Source organism: Haemaphysalis longicornis, unplaced genomic scaffold (genome assembly GCF_048455015.1).
Source record: "Haemaphysalis longicornis isolate Haplotype H1 unplaced genomic scaffold, Haemaphysalis longicornis Haplotype H1 scaffold_13, whole genome shotgun sequence".
Taxonomy (NCBI): domain Eukaryota; kingdom Metazoa; phylum Arthropoda; class Arachnida; order Ixodida; family Ixodidae; genus Haemaphysalis; species Haemaphysalis longicornis.
The window spans coordinates 19,095,152-19,113,215 of NW_027526233.1; positions in this window are offsets into that span (position 1 = coordinate 19,095,152).

Below are 18,064 nucleotides of genomic sequence, written 5' to 3' on the forward strand. Positions count from 1 at the left end.
ATAAAAACCCTGTTATACAAACAGAAACATAGTTACGTTCTGAAATAGGTCTCAGGTGTTAAACACCGTCTTAAATTTCTTTGGAAGCTGTTTATGGGAATCATGTACACATTTTGGCATCTATACGTGAGTAGAGGGAGCTAGGGAAGGTCACTGAGCGACAGAATGGGGGAGTGCGTGGAGAGAGTTGCCTTCGAGTGTGGACGCCGCTTTCATTGCAGCGCTGCCGACATAAAGACACGTCACGTCGTAGTGAGGCCCCCCAATCCCTCTACAAACACGCTAGAGGGATGACGTCTCGCCATGTCACGAAGCTTTAGTCTGCGTCCGTGCGCGTTGTAAAATATATTGTGTGAAGATTGCAGGGTGAAAAGAGAAAACCACAGTAATTAAGGTTTCAAATTGCGGAGTGCGGTGGACATCGAAACGAAAGGCAGGAGACAGTCTAAGTCGCTGTTAAGCGGGAAAACGTGACGACTAAGACGATTGCAGACGCTACGAACGGTTAGAACGGTGTATGGGGGAGGTGTCAAAAACACTGTGGGTCAAACTTCTGTAGACGGAAGGAGGGCGTGTACGTCGGGACTAGCCTAGAGTTCGCGAGCTAGAGGGACGAGATGCATCCGAATTCTTAATCATTCACCAATATACAGTGAACTGCCGCTAAGACTAACTTGAAGGAATCGTGAAATGTTTTCCGTATTAATAAAAATTCGCCCTAACCGAATGGTTTCGCATTGTGCGCATACAACCCAGGAAAATTGTGGTTCGTACATACCCGGAAGTCGTCTTAACCAAGTCCGTATTAAAGGGAGTCTGCTGTATTTTCAATAAATTTTTCTAATGCCCGGTCAATGAAATTTCGAGTTGTCTTTTTCCTGCCTTCTATGAGCACTAGCAGTGCCGAGATATGGGCCTTACACTGTTTCCCAACAGCCATGCTGACGCAGACTATACTATCGAATGCACCCTGCATGCCGGGCGCACACTTCGTAAAAAGGTACAACGAGCGATTAGACTCTACTGGGCCTCCGATCATGGAGGGAAGCAGGGCATAACGAAAAAGCAAACCGACTCACCCGCGCGCACGCACGCACGCACGTATGCACGCACGCACACAAAGACACACACACACACACACAGACACGCACGCGCACGCGCACGCGCACGCACACGCACATGCACACGCACACACACACACACACCTAAGCAAAGCAGAACAGGTCTCAGTGAGGAAAGACAAACGGTTCCCCTCCTAACCGCAGACTGAACGGCCTTTTTCAAAGGAAGACCACTCCCGCGATGCTCGAAAAGACAGGAGTGTGGGCCATGGTCACCTGGCACCAGGAGAAGAAACCATGGCGGGACTTCCCTCACGGGAAGATGAAATCGCCATCATCGCCTTCATCAAGCACCCCCTGCAACACCATCACAACAAACGCCGATCGCTTGGAACGCCGCAGACATGCCCCCGACAATTACTCAACCCATGCCACTCAGGACTACAGCGCCGCCTAGGAAGCCAGGACTGCCTACCTAGTGGTTTACTGTTAATAAGAAACCTTTACCAGCAAAACATCGAAATCATAAGAGGAAGCTTTCATTCGTTGATTAATTGCTGGCGACGAACTTAGTGACGACTACAAGCACGCCGCAGTTATCTGCAACGGACAAATGATAACAGAACTCTAGAATTGGGCCTGATGACTACTGGAATAGCCACCGTTAGCAAGCCCAATCTGGTTACATTCCTCTGTACAGCCACTCTTCGGTACCTCAGCCGGTGCAGATTTTACCAACGCTTCACGCAACCCATACCCCTGCCTGGCATTACTTTGATGGGCGCAGCCATTAAGATTTAGAAACGGGGTGTGAACAGCACCATAATTTTAGAGGGCGAGACATTTTGAAGATGTGGCTTTCATTTTACTACTAAATTATAAATCATGTGTAACAACGCGCATTTCAACTAATTCTTGACTGTTAAATTATACTTCTCTTTAACAATATTATGTAGGCATTTAAAAACATTAGCAAATGTCTACAAACGCTCTAAAAATAAAAAAAACACGATTTTGGTTTTTTTGTACAAAAATTTTTTTTTAAACTGACAAAATAACAATTCGCAAACAAATAAGAAAAAATTAAATTTGTTTGTGACAATTTATTACAAAAGAAAAAACATTAACAATATTGATGCTTCTCTGCACATCTTTCAGCAAGCACCAGGGCAGTGTAGAACTGTTGATAAACTCTAATATTGAAGTAGTGTAGTCTCATTGTAGATTAATCTTAGTGCAAGGAAATGCCGCCGTGATAACCGATAATTGTTTTATGGGGATGCTAAATGAAAAGACGGAGAGGAGCTCAAAACAGTTTCTTTGCAGGCAAGCGAGGTTGTACTGCTACCTACTTGTTCAAAAGAAGCCATACTCCTCAGCTTTGTTGGCTGCACATGAAGCTTTCACGCATCATTTTCAAGACCTTATATACAGTAAAGCCCGCTTAAATCGAACACCGATATATCGAATTATTGCTTATATCGAACCCTTGTATTATTGTGATAAAATTACATGCATTTTAAACTTTTTATATCCAACGCGATTTTGCCCACAATGGATATACCGAACTCTCCCGCGCCGGATTTTTCGCTCTCATTAGGCATGTGGCAGGCTTTCCTGCAATACATCGGCACGCAGCGATGGCACGGGTGTCGCTGGCGACTTCCGCGCGAGCTCGAGCGCGTACAAAGCGGCCGTGGCAGAGTGGACCAGCTACAGAGTTACTCTTATCCAGAGTTACTTCAGGACCAGCTACACGAATGCATGCTGTTGGCGCTGAAACCGCCACATTGGGCGCTGCGGGCTGCGGTGTTACCGATCTTCAAGTGCGAGCCACTGGCTGCACGCACTTGCTTGGTTTGCTGGGTTTGCCGTTATTCGCTCGTATCCATGCTCGTCTACGCTCTGTTGAAGACGCCGAGGACTCCGTACCGATTCCGAGCACGAAAGAAGCGTCGCTGCCGTGCCCCTGCTACAGCGATACTGCAGTGCCATTGAGGGCAGCGGTCTTGAGCTTGTCGATTGTTTAGATCCCTTTGACAAGCAGTCACCGGCAACGCGTTGCGCTCCAAGACGCAGGCTGCGGCACTCACGAAGTTTTTCGCACCAATAAATGATTGTTTTCTTTCCGAGATATTGTCGTATCAGCGTTAGCTCGTGACTCCGTCGGCAGGATCACTCTCATGTAAGTTATTTTTGCTTCACTTTCAATATCGAATTTTTGCTATACCGAACTATTATACAATCCTCGCGCTGTATGATATAAGCGGGATTTACTGTAGGTGCTTCGCCTAGCTGAGCGAAGGGTCCTTGGTGAAAACGAAGTCCCTGAGAGACTGTCATGTGTTGGGCCTCATGCGAAGGGGCTACCCGACTATGCTGTGTACCCGCGTCGTCAGAGTTGTCACTGCCACCGCTGTCAGCCCCACTTATTCACGCTACGATCGCCTCATCAGTGAGGCACTCATACGTTTCCTAAACATCGGCCCTGACGCCTGATCCGCCGAAAAAGGGACGTAGTTGAAGAGGCACCCAGGAAAATTCAAAGCTGGAGACACGGCGACGGGGGCAAAGTGGCGGCATCGGGAGGGGTGTTTGGAAGGATAATCGTTTCCCTCCTCCCTTCCCGTCCAACGCTGCAAGGGAAACAGAGCAAGACAGTGAGCTTTTTAGTAAAGTGGAAGATTTCGTAGTGAAACCGACAGCATCCCCTCAAAAATCTAACGCATTTCCCCCGCCGTGAAAGGACGCTTCCACTGTGTCGAAACGGTTACTTGAAAATATGCGAAAAGAAACGGTTCTCGTAAGACAATGCACGTGTCGATCACGAAAGAGTACAATATTATGACCCTGTATCATAAACCACGTATAAGTAGGCAATTGTATCGTTTGTAGATGCTGTTGCATAAGGGAAGTCATCCCAGCACCGCACTCCGTCGCCTCCGTCATGTGAGGTAGCCTGGTGATAGTCTGGCCAGCAAATGCTGCTGCCTTGGAAATCAAAAAAAATGAAGCTGCAGGCAAACTGAACAAGTTTACTCTATGACAAGGGATGAGCCGAGTTATCAAAGAACAAGAACCTTTCCGGCCGAGGGGCACTACAGGACTCGAGCAGAGTAACAGCGTTGATTCCCTGCTCTAAAACCAATGATTATCTCCGCTTCGCGCCCCGTATTTATGCCCCAATAGATAATGGTGAAACACCGCTGCTTCTGCTTTTTCAGATGGCGCGAACATAGTAGACTTCAACCAATTACCTCTCGTAGACTTCAACCAAGTACCTGGTTTAAAAAAAAATAATAGCAGAGGGGCGTTGGACAAATGTCGCAGAATTCAAAACTTTCAATCTATAAAACGCAAGGTATTGAAAATCCGACGACGAATTGCTCTATAGAGGCATTGAATACTTCATTATGCTTTCGCGTATCTATTTTTGATTTATTGCAAGGATTATTTTCAATAAAAAAATTAGAAACTTCATAACTCTGCAAAACTACTGAAAAATCTCGCACTGCTTTTTAATCTCAAAAAGCCAGGGAGTTCAACTTTTAGTAGTTTTTGTCCTCATTTAAACTTTTTGCACCTGTTTTTGTTTATTTAGAAGTACCGGTAAAAATTTTAAAAATGCACTTCACAACATATTATTGGGATGTTTGCTCTAATTGTATAGCTAATAAAAATTTCACAAATGTACACCAAGGTCGTTCGTTATCATGTGCCTCCAGAAGATGTTGCACTATCGGTGCACTTTTTGTGGTGACAAAGCACAAAATAGGATTTTTTACCTGTATTGCGATCACATACTGTGTGGTTCCTAACAAACTTCTGAAATCAGCGTAAGACGAGAAACCACCCCTATAAACGTATCCACAATACCCTTCCTCAGAAAATAAAGATCATGCCATGAAATATGCGCGGTGATGGCAAATATGGTTATGTGACAGGTCGGGCAAAGAACTGTACCTCTAAACTAATAAAGAGAAATCTGTCTCTTTGTTTTGTGCTTACTGGAGTACGCATTTCGTGTGTTAACTTCGTGTATTTCGTGTATAAGAAAAATTAGAACACAGTGATGGGCTTTGTTTTCTTTGTTCGTTTGTGTTTCCGCGGGAACGCATTTTTCCAAAAAAATATTTCCGCGTTTGATGCCATTGCTTCTGTTGTAAAGCCGGTAAAAGGCTTGTCTATAACACAGCGTTCGTACTCTCAGCCCTATCCTGCCCCGCCGGAGCGGCATTTCAATAAAACTACTGCGGAATTCTGAAGTCTTAGCCCTTCTCTTTTGCCTCCGACAGGTTTGGAACGAGTATGTTTCGGCAGTTTTCGGATGTAGCTGGTTGAAGTTGAAATCGCTGTTATAGACAAGCGTTTTACCGGCTGTACATTGCAGGACGGCAGAAATATTTGACCCTCAGGGCATGTTTAACGAACGTCGAAACGTCGACACTTAGGCTTTTTTTTCCATTTTTTCGCTACCTCTGATAAATCACCCTTGTAGGCGATGATCCAACGGGCATCCGGGCCAGTGGGCACAGTAATGGGCAATAAGCCACTTCAGTGAGTAACACATGCTACGTATTTACACTGTCCAGGTGTGCGAGTTTTATACGCCAATTACGAAATGCAGTAAGAATGAACGTTTCGGGCGTGGCCATACGCTGCGCCGCAGTGCAGCAGTCTTGCATCCTCAATGCTCCTATGCAGTCGCAACAACAGAAGAACAAAGTGGATGTTTCAGGTTGGCTGCGGAATTCTAAATGTGTGTCGAGTAGCATTCTTTTATGTTCTTGGTGTCTTTCACGAAATACCATCGTGGCATCGCCGTTATCATCTCCTAACGTAGCTATCCATGAAGTGTACAATTCACCATCATTACAGCCCATTTTGATCACATCGCACTTTGGAAATGAGTATAAAAATGAACGCGTTAAGGGCTTCGTCACTACACTATTGTCTTACACCCCGACACAAAATAAAAAAACTATACTTTCATAGCTTTGTCAGCTCTATTCCAGCTAAGAAAATTGTTTTAACCGAAAATGATGCAAGAATTATCGCAAACTCAAATTTTGCACAAAGCTTTCATTTAATGGGTACGACTAACCTAATATAGGCCAGAACTAAAAACGTACTGATCAGCGTGCCCACACACACGAGCCCACGTTTAAAACAGCGGGTTTAACAAATAAAATGGCACCGGAACAAGAAAGGTTCAAAAGCGTGCAGAAGAAATTTTTTCACGGTTCTAACCAGCAGCAGCGAAGTTACAGTGTTATAGTAGATGTTAAAAGTATATAGAAGTACAGTTGTACAGTTAGAAGCAGTAAATGTTATAATAGATGAGTGTCGTGCGGGCAGTGCACCAATGGACAGCGTGGGTCCTTTCTACGTTGAGGAAATTGTATGGCGCACAGGCGTTCCGGCGAGAATTCCCGTTGCAGCGAGCGGCGGCTACAAGATTTTAAATGGAGTTGAACAGTTATTAAACCATTGTCATATTACTGACAATACGTAAGCCATAAATTGAAGAAATACAACTATTAATGTTATAAATAGGGATTAGTTCAACAAACAAAATGTTTGAAGCCAGCAGGTAATCAGCAACCTCCAAGGAAGATGCTGAGAACATGAGCCCTCAGCAGAAATGTTCATCGCGAAAAAGAACCCCTCAATCGGATTTGAACAATGAACAGCTGTCTTCTAGTACACACTAGCGCAGCTGAGCCGTCGCCATTACATGTACTTTAAACGCCGCATTTCAAACAGCCTATCTTTTGCGGTGTGCTGTAGGTGCCACTGCCAGGATACACTTTCTTTTTCTGTTTAATACCATGTATTCCCTGATCGTGGGGCATTTCTTGTTTAATATCCGGACTGGATCTCCTAGTCTTCAATAAGGATCATTATAAATATTCTTGGTATTATCGCAAGGAAGCATCGCCTTTCCAGCCTGACGACACCAGTAACAATAGGCGAGAAGTTGGTGCAGTAGGCGAAAAGGGTGGTACAAAGTTGTATTAGGGATGTTCATCTGCAGTTGTACAGATCATCATCATCATCATCATAACCAGCCTATCTACGCCCACTGCAGGGCAAAGGCCTCTCCCATTATTCTCCAATTGCCTCGGTCCTGTGCCAACTGTGACCAATTTATCCCCGCAAACTTCTTGATCTCATCTGCCCATCTAACTTTCTGCCGCCCCCTGCATGCTTGCCTTCTCTAGGGATCCACTCTGTTACCCTTAATGACCAGCGGTTATCTTGCCTTCGCATTACATGCCCTGCCACGTCCATTTCTTCTTCTTAATTTCTACTAATATGTCTTTAACACCAGTTTGCTGCCTGACCCACTCCGCTCTCTTCTTGTCCCTTAATGTTACACCTACCATTTTCCGCTCCATTGCCCGCTGAGTCGTTCTCAATTTAAGTTGAACCCTCTTAGTGAGCCTCCAAGTTTCTGCCCCGTAGGTGAGTACTGGTAAGATGCAGCTGTTGTACAGATAGTGGTGATCAAATATTTGCCACGATGCTAAGCATAAAGTTTCTAACACCCGAGCCGACCCGAGCAACACAGGCCCGTTGCAGGCTGGTGGGGACACCGCCGTTTGAAGACTTTGAAGAAGTTTCTCCACACGCAGGTTTCAAATCGCCGTATTGAAAAAAATCTTGCGACTGAATGAACAGTGGCGATATGACACTACACGGGTCAGCACGAGGAAGAACGTTTAGGTCAGCTGTGTGAGGGCATCCAAAATTAGATAAGTGGACTTCAATGGTACGATACAAACACATTTATGGCGCCAGGCCTGAGCCCGCGTTATGAACCCCGATCCCTGGCCTGACACAAAACAACCTGCGTGTCTCCTTCATTGAGGCCAGCCCGGACGCGGCCGGGTCCGTCGTTTGAATCCCTGGCTCAGCCAAGGCCCGGTCATTTATTAGATGCCACGCATCTCATTCACCCGCGTTGTCCCTCCATCCGGCGTCGGCGTCGTTGTTGTCGGCGTCCGCCCCTCCCCCGTTCTCCTGCGCCGCGCCAGCTTCGCTCTCCACCGCTCAGCCCCTCTGCTCTCCGATAGCGAAGACTCTCTCGCGAGGGGCATTGGATTTGATTCGATTGGATGGGCTTGGATTGGCTTCGCTTGACTTGGCTTGGCTTGGCTTGGCTTGGCGTGGCTTGGCTTAGCTTGGCTTGGATTTGGATTGGATTGGATTAAAATGGATTGTGTGGCGTCATAGCCGCGGCAGCCGCACTGGCGCCGGCGCGTCCCCTCACCGTTATGCGCGCTATAAAACGCGATGCCTGCGCCGCTCCGCTCCATCGTTCCAGTGCCGTTCCTCCGCTGTCCAACGCTGCAACGTGAACCCCCTATGCGTCGCATCTACACAGGGGTTCCTGCGAGGGGAGGTGGGAGTTTTCTTTTCTATGCCTAGGCAGTTTCCTCGTTCGCTTAAAGAGAACGGGTTGTAGACACTGAATAAAATCTGTTCATTATATTGTGTTGAATGCCCTTCGTAGGGTGAAATCAGGCGGCTGATCCAGTGTGTACAGTGCTCATGAATTCAAAGTCTTAAATATAGGGCTAAGTAGAGCGCGTACTTTAGCTTCCACCCTCCAAAGTTTGGGACTCAACGGTTTAAAACTATATGTACAACTAACATCAACAAGCCTTGAAAGGTAAACGCAGAAAATATTTTAATAAGGTTTTCTGCTCTCCACGTAGGAAATATCAGCGGCCTAGGCCCATTTCGCTTCAAGCCCGACCGGAGCCGGGCCAACGGCTTCGATCCTAACACAGGAAAAGTGAACACGGTCCCATGCAGTGCTGAACTTCACAGCAGCGAAACAGAGTGCAGTAAATAGGCATAGTTTCAATGATTTAACACGGCTTGTAAAGTAAACTTTACTGCAATATAACCCCTCAATGTGAACAAAACATATTCCAGATGCCAAGTCACGGCAACGTTGGCTTGACTGCTGTATACGCAGCTCCTTTAGAGCAATCCTCAAGACTACACCCATACGCATAGCGATCAGCACATTTTCCGAAGAATAACACACAACATTACCAGAATCCGAAGACCCTAGGACCACTGCAAAAGCCAGAAATCTTTTTCGGGGTTGTTATACCCCATCCACAAAAAATCCAAAATGAAAGATAGTCTGTGCGCAAACATACATTTACTTTCATTTACTCACCTCTTTTTTTGTTTTTACGTATAATATACCGACATGGAATGTGAACAGCTTGGACAAAAATTGGGCCCATCTCCCAGCGAGGGGGAGTCGAGTAAATGCGTCGCATAGGGGGTGGGTGTATTGCGTTAACGTTTAGTGTTTGGGGAGTTGGTGGTAGCGAATGCGTTGTATCAGCAGCTTCTTGACGTAGTTTGAATGAGTCAAGGATATAAGGCGCGTTCGTAGCCTCCCATTCTGTGACGGCTTTGTGGCGCAGTGGGTAGAGCACCATGTACATTGCGTTCCGCCCGCAGGGTCGAGGGATCAAAACCAGGCGCCGGATAGTATTTTTTTATATAGTGTAGGGGGAGGGGTGCGGACTACGACTACGGACGTCAACGCGGGTGACATCGTGAGTTACTGAAATGCTCTGCATTTAGAAATGTCCAAATGAGGAAGGAACGCAGCGGGTTGTGTAGCACTGAAAAATTTATGGAGGTGTTGTCACAACAAAAATGCCTCCAACCTGGATACGGCTCTTTCTATGTCCTATAATGTCTATTTTAATTGGGTAAGACTGACAGTAGCACCACGCGCCGGCGTTCAAGGCTTCAGTGGCCATGACCTAGGCGATAACCGTGCGTGGGGTAGCTGCCTTTAGCCTAGAAATAGGACAAAACTCACCCTTAGGGGATTCGGCGGAGGGGAATATGTCTTTTCTTTTTCTAGCGCGCGATGTCAAAGGCAGGAAAAGAGTATCGGGCAGGGCGACAGTTCCTGGGCGAGAAAAAAACCATTCTGCTGTTGACCGAACTGAGCGACACCTCATGCCTCGTCCTCTCGTGCGTCCGCGTTACTTATCTTTTTATGTAGCTCGGGATGCCGCGCCTGTGCGGCACTCGGGGTTGCCGCTGGAGCTGCAGCTACCATGTAACGATCGTTCATAGTGATGATAGGGCAAGACTAAGGAAAAATTGCGGAAACCAGCGCACTTTGGTGGCGTCGAGCCTGGGTACTTATTTCCTTCTTCGGAGTTGCCGTAAGTTGTTTAGGGCCCTCTAGTTTCGGGATCGTGTGTTATGGTGCCTTGATAGTATGCACTGTTCCCAGATGCCGAACGCCTGAGTACCTTTTATTATTTTGATAGGGGAGAGAACACCCCCGAGTGCCTTCAACAGTAAAGCTGTATACCTTAAATAGTTGGCATAAAAGAGTCCAGAGTTTCAATGAACGTGCCCAAAAACTCGACGATTAAAAGTGGCCGTATTGCTTGTGGCCACCATTTGATTGCTACAGTCGCCTACACAGAGTAGTCAAATTGTCATGAAGTAAAGAATGGTCCCAAGTGGGTCATACTGACATATGCACCCACCGGAGTGCGAATCGAGTGAGCACGCGCCAACCTACCCATCTGACAGGCTGCCTAGCCTAACAGCGGTATACGCGAGAGGTCTGAGGCGCAATGGCCTACGTGAACCTTCGCTCAGATAACCCGCAGTAGCGAGACAGACAGAGAGAGAGAGAAGAGGGGAGGCTTCTATTCAGTGAGGATAGCTTAGAGAAGTGGTGTGGCCGCCAACGCACGTCTGGCGGCGACAGTAGCAGTGCTGTCCGCGAGTGAAGCTACAGCTGCCCGTGTCGCAGCAACCCAGCTCTCCCTAGCGCTTTTTCTGAGGGGTTATTGAAGCGAAAGGGCCATGGGGGCAGCCCCATTTTGAGGGCGCCACTGTGGAACGTATACCACACGTCGAGTAGTTAGGTGATGGAGAACGGTAGGAAGAAATTTGATATTGTAACGCCCTGCAAAAGAGAGTCTGTGCTTCGAAAAGTCGTCAGACACGTTCTTGTAATGGGCGAGTTATTGATGGGCGAGGGATATTTCCATCGCGTGAGGCGGTAATACGTGGTGATATTATGCAGTGTTGTCAGTGTATCACTGGCGAATCTAACCCCATTATATGTGGCGATGCCGGGATCCTCGGATGGGATTCATCATTTCTACAGAGATCGGCTTGCGCCGGGTTTACATGAATTCGACAATAGACGTTGGGGGATTTTGAGAAATATTTTTTACTGCCAGCGACCATATACGCCCGCGAGCAGAATTTCTAATGGTCGTTTTGGAATCAGAGACTCCAATAGAGGGAGCCAGCGTGTTGCACAATGCAAACGCTGTTTCCACTTTCCCCATGTCAACTGGTTGGGATATGCAAACCCTGAGTGATTTTTAAGCAACGCTTTGCAGCATGAAAGCCACACTGGGCTCTCTTCATTTTTTCGGCCAAAGTTGGCGCTTCAGTAAAGCCCTTCACCCAACTGTCCTTCTTTTCTATTATTGACAATATCACTGCTGGGTGTCCATGTAAAGCATCAGCCTTAAAATGACAACGATTGGGAATCCAGTTGTCAGAGGACAACGTACAGGTTTCCTTGTTGTTCGTACGTCTTATGCTGTTCGCAATGCTGCCACCAGGAGCCTACAAATAAAAGGCCATCAATGTTCAGTGTGCGCTAAAAATTGGCATAAAGTTTCCTGCATTATTGCTCACTCTTAGATCTCACGAACTACATTCCTTCTTTATAAATTTTCCCCCGGGCTCCCCACAACACGTTCCTCCGACGTTTCCCGGTTCGTGGACCCCATCGGACCCAACAGACGCTGTTTCCGAAGAAATGAGTGAGTCGTAACATTACGTTGTCCCACTGGAGGTCCGAGGGAAATTCATATCTTTCCCTTGTGGACATCGGCACTATAGGTCTCCTTCTTGAGTTCTGCGGCTAAACAACCTCAGTAATTAGGTTCGCTGGCTGCTTCGCGGCTGTCGCAGTTAATTAGCATAGAAAATTAGGAACAAGGGCAATAAACAAGACAAAAATCGAAGAAAAACTAGTCCCAAAGGAATTATTCGAAGTTAAAAAAGCAAGAACTCCAGATCAGCACTTGGCAACGCCCGAGGAGCAGTATTAACCTGCCCCTGGCACAACGTCCGTACCACCGCCCGTCCAGCTGTCGCGTTCTAACTAAAAGCCGAATTAGGGATATTGACCTCAAGTGGGGTTAAACAGAATCAAAAAGACATAAGAAGTTCACTTTATGTGTTTGCACATATCGAAAAATGGGGTTTAAACTTCAAACTACCCAGACCCTCAAACGTAAGCATGATTTCTTTTACGCTTCGCACATTATTGCCATTTGACACGATCTTTCTGGCCTCCCTAAAAATGCGCGCCTTCACCAGAACCCTGTTGAATTGCCGTCTCGACCCCTCAGTCTCGGCTTCGTGCAATTCGAAAATTCATCTCAAAAACTTGCAGACCACTTATCTATCTGTTGTGACCACACTATACGCGACCTCAAGATTCTTATTTTCAGTTAGAGGGATAGCAAACTGATCCCCGTGCACGGGCAGTTGTGGATTCCACGTCAACGATGTACGTAGTTTGGAACCATAAATATAGCAATGCACTTTTTATGTAATATATAATATAATCATTCCAATCTCTTCACCCCGGATGTGGAAAATTGGGGCAAGAGATTTACCCTTCTCAAAGCAAACTTGCCTATAAGAGTGCGACCGGTGGGCATCAGTGTTCTGCCTTTGTGGGGCCCCGTTCTCCGAGCCACACGGCTATTGAAATACAGGGAGCTTCTCATATAAACCCGGCATTGCAAAAAACATTTAAAGGTCCCTAGGTCTTTTACTCTGCCTCAGATTACTGCGTAATCTATAGATGGCCCGTCCGGGAAAAATTTCGCACCCATTCTCAGCTCCTCATCTTCCGCCCGCGCGAAAGATTGGAGAGAGCGCGTGCAAAGGGCTGCCTTCGAGAGTGGAGAGAGCTGTCCTTGCAGCGCTCCTTATCGCGTCGCTCCTTGTCACCTTGTCGCTGTCGTTGCCTCGTAGTAACGTCAGCGAGACATCAAGTAGTAGTGCTGCTAACTACTTGCTTCTGGCGATACGCCGTGCACGTGGCGTCTCCACAGGTCACGTACATTCGTTGACGCTTGTGCCCGCTGTAAAATAGGGTGTACAACCAGTGCACTTCAGAAAAAGGGAAGGAACGGTAATGACGGTAACGACGAAATGCCCACAGTGGTACACATCAAAATGGAGGGCGGCAAACCGCCAATATCGCTGTTAAATCGAGAAGACGTGATTACAGAAACTGCTATGGTGCGCTAAGGACGGTTAAGCTGTGGTACGAGGGATGTGTGTGAAACCCCGTGTTGTGAAGTTCTGCAGACGGACAATCGCGTGGGCATCAGGCCGAGCTTTAAGTTTGCGAAGGAGAGACACGTGATACAGACCGATTTTTAAACATCCACAAGAATACTTTCATTACCTTTTTCCCGCCAGTAAAACATGGCATTGTCTTTTTCACGGGCCTTTTGTCTTGTTGTCGCAGGAGTGTTGAGCATCAGAACGGTACACTGATTCCCAACACGGATGCTCACGCATCCTATACAATCCAATAACCTTTGCAGCAACAAAGCCTCATGAAAAGCTACAAGCGACAACCAGGCTCTATGGGTACGTGGTCTTGGCGGGAGGCAGTTTTACGAACAACCAAACCAGCTCACTCGCGATATCGCACACCGCGCTGCTTGCACTTGCGTTTTACCACAATGAGATCCCACTAAAAGATATACAACACAACATGCGAGGGTATGTTAAACCACACACACACACACACACACACACACACACACACACACACACACACACACACACACACACACGCGCGCGCGCGCACACACACACACACACACACGACCGCACTCACGCATGCACGCAAACACACACACGCACGCACGACCGCACGCACACGCGTACGCCTGCACGCATGCGCGCACACACAGTCACACTAGAACACACACAAACACACACGCAAACACGCGCGCGCGCGCACACACACACATATACACACGCGGTCGCGCGCATGCGGATGCGCACACGCGGCCGCCCACCTGCCCCGCCACCGGCACGCGCACACGTGCATGCACACCTTCATCTAGCAATCTTCGACCACTGCCTGGGATGCCTGCGCGAGGTAGACCAACAAGCCCTAGAAAATGAATCAACCCATGGCCACGTAACAGGAATACGACGCGATATGTGAAGCCGGGGCTGGTGATCACAGGTTGCCCTGAACACAAGAAAACTGTACGGTCAAGAAATAATACAATGAGGCTTGCATTCATTTATTACTTCCAGGCGTCGAACTAAAATTTGACTACGGAAGCTGTAACTTTATCCACACGGGACAACTGATGTCAAAGATCTCTAATGGTGCCCGATGAAGACTGGCGTAGCCACCGCCTCCAAGTCCCGTCGACTGACCCTCCGGCGTCGAGGTACTGTTCGGAACTTAAACGGTGCACACTCGGGTAATGCTCCACGCACCCTATTGACCCGCTTATTACCTTGATGGGTGCAGACGTACTATTTCAAAGCCTAGGTGAATGAAACCGAAATTCGAAGTAGCCAGATAAGTTCCATAGCTTGCTTCTCGTATATCAAAGTTATTTAATGAAAGTCATGTGGTGACAGCAAGCATGAAAGCAAATCTGCGGTCTTGAACAATTTATTTATTTACAGGTATATCCCCTTTTTTACTCTGCAAACGCAGCTATAGTGCTAACACAAACTTTTAAATAAACAAGGAAAAGGCAGAAATTCCAGTTTGTTAACAATGTTAAAAAAAACTGATAATGTAAGTACTTTTAATATCTGTGAAAATATTTTCCGCTTGTGTAGAGACGTCTTTGAGGTTTTTGTATAGGTTTTTGCATAAAATAACTCTCAATTGGAACCATAACACGTACTTTTCATGAAAGGCAATAGTGTGCATAATAGTGACTCTGGCAGTGTGGTTGTCCCTGTTAGCGTATGGCCCGTTATAACCAATGAGTAACGCTGAAGGGCCGTCAAGGCGGAACCGAAATAGAACTGCAGCTGACAGTGACACTGCCCCTAAGAGAAACGCACAACCCGCGTTGAGTGCAGTATCCTGAATTTTACCCAACCGGCGAAGTCGTTACGCTTTGTATAGGAATCGCGTTCTCGAATGGTTTTCCCCTTGATGTTTGACACGCTTTGCTTTACAACCCGCCGCACCTGAGGCTTTCCAATTACTTCGATCACTCTTCTACGGGCTTGGACGCTGCATGTTTGTGTTCCGAGAACTGGGAAAGCGGACTGCAATGCTCGATACTGCTGCCGGGTTGTTTTCTCGTCTTGCTGTTTTTTGCCGCTGCTGTCTAGTTGCAACGCATGCTATGGAATGGAAGGCTTTGCTTTATAGCATGCCCCGCGCTGAAATAGTTTGCAGAGAAGGAGAGAGAGAGGGAAAAGGACAGAGATAGACAGACATAAGCCTTCAATATCAAGGGGGGCTGTATTTTTATTGGTCAACGGAGGTTAAAGAAACGGGCAGGTTGAAGGGGGGTGAGAGAAAGTGGGCCGTGGCTTTTTGGGTGTCATTACAGGAAGAGGGAGAGGACGCGTTGTTTTAAATACGGCTGAATAGTGCTATTAGGTGGAGGAGTGGGACTGTGGACGAACCTCGGGAATATTATATCTGAATTCTGTTGGCACGACCAGAAAATGTGTATAGAAATCTAATTTTGAACATGTTATCGGTGTAGCATGTTGGGCCCGTGGGAACTGCGATGAGCTTCGGTCACAATGGGAACGTCCCACTGTGTGGATATGCACCAGATGCCGCTTGAGGAAAAGGACGCTCTCGTTCAGTGTCAGCCTCACCAAAACATTACCGTTTCGGCTCACCCCTTCTGCGTTCACGCCTCGTTCGCGAATAAACAATTCCAGCCTCCTAACGGAACGTCGACTACCTCGTTTAAAATTTTAGTTGAGATTGCGGTGGTGTTCTGTTCCCCATTTATCTACTATGGAGCTGCGTATTGTGCTGTCTTCTGCAGACCGGAAAACCAGCCTCTTTTTTCCATTTTTTCTTCTCATTGGCTTGTATTTCTAAACAATGTGGAGCCATGGTTTCCTTTTCATTTATTTGTTTAATTGGCTTCAACATGTTATAGCAAAGGTAGTGCAGGGTCGTTACCATTTGTATTTATTTATTTATTTATTTTCCTTTTAGATAACGTCAGTTTTTGTGACGTGAGGATGGCCACGGCTCAGTACTTTCCCAGGACTTGTGCACCAAGCGGAGCACCGGCCTTACTGCGTAACCCTCGGAAGATGGTTCTTCATTCACGAGGCCTAGGATACATGGAGCGTTGCGCTGCCCTCTTCCTTGGCGGTGGTGCTACCTCCGGGTGAGGGCTCTCACCTTCAAGGATCGGGGTGCGGTGGCTCCCAGCGCATGCTTGCTTCGTAACTCGCCTACTTGCAGGAGGCCTCATTTCCGATGGCGCCGACATGTCCCTGAATCCGTTACGCATTCACGGCATCGTCCTTCATTATGTGGCGCTCCTTCAGCCATATTGCCTCTGTGGCACCAGAGGGTGACGCCAGGGGTAATTTCTAGTTATGTATCAGCCGTTCCGCTGTCTTGGTACACGCTAAAATCCCGGGGGCAGTTCTCTTCAGTTTGGTAACACTGATCAACGAGGTTCACCGCCAGCACCCGTGTTGCATGCAGGCCAGAAGCTAGTCGAACGCTTCGCTACCATAACATCCGGCCCTGATAGAATTAGTTTGGAAGAGGTTGCGTCCATAAGTGAAAGATATTAGGCCCTGAAGCATGCGTTGAACCGCGGCTGTTGAATGCTAGAGCGTGACTATCGGGTGGGCCAGTTTCCACACGAAGATAAACATATAAATTCTTCGTGGTGACATTGAGCGCCCTTTTGTTTTAATTTGTTTGATCCAGAGTTTGCGGGGGTGTGGCGACGCAGACCACCACCGCTTTCGTCCGATATGCATTGGCCTAAACTATCTGGCGATGAAGGTTGGCCCACAAAAAATTCAACATGCTTAAGTTGGAGAGTGGTGCATTACGTATCCGTGCGGCCATCATAATTGGGCTGTGCTAATACAAAAAGGATGCCAAATAATCCAGTTCGCTGAACATTACATCTGTGAAAAGTTCACACCTTTGTTTTATCAATCGATTTAGAGCTCATTTAAAGTCGTTTTTCAGAAACATTGATGCGGGGAATACAATAAAGTTCAAAAAATGTGTTTTCTTTTCAGGATATGTATGTGCTGTTTTGTATGTGTGCCATCGACCGAGGGATTTCTTGCCAAGAGCGCACGGAGTGGGGCATTAAAACGCATTTTAAAAATTTAGCCCACGCTAGCTAAATATACTACCAAGAGCTCACGAGCATGAACCCCCCTCTTCAGCGTCCTAGTCTTTCCACTGTCTGATGCAAGCGTTCATTGTACCTCCGGCTTTAGTTCGCATTCAGACATGCGTGCTCCTATTTCATCGGAATTGCAGACCGTCAGGCGTGCGAAGTATGTGACACACCGCATACCATACGCCATGGTTTATACGAGTGCCCACATTTTTTATCGGAAGGAAGTCAGCCTTCTTCAACTATACCGAAGTAAGCCTGTCGGCAGCCGCTGTGTCTGTAGAAAATCCTGGCGCACTGGCCTCCTCCACCGCCACGCCAAGTGGTTTACCTACACACACTCTAAAGAGTAAGCAGACTACCCTAGTTTTCCTGGAAAATTGCCCTCCTATTCTCAATTTTACTCATTTTATTGTATTAAACGTCGGGGCAGTTGGTCAAGCACCAACGAAAGTACGAGTGGAAGCCCAAGTTACCATTTGCAGCGAGACAGAAAGAGAAAATAGGCACTTGTCTATTTTATTCTAATGGGCTTTACTT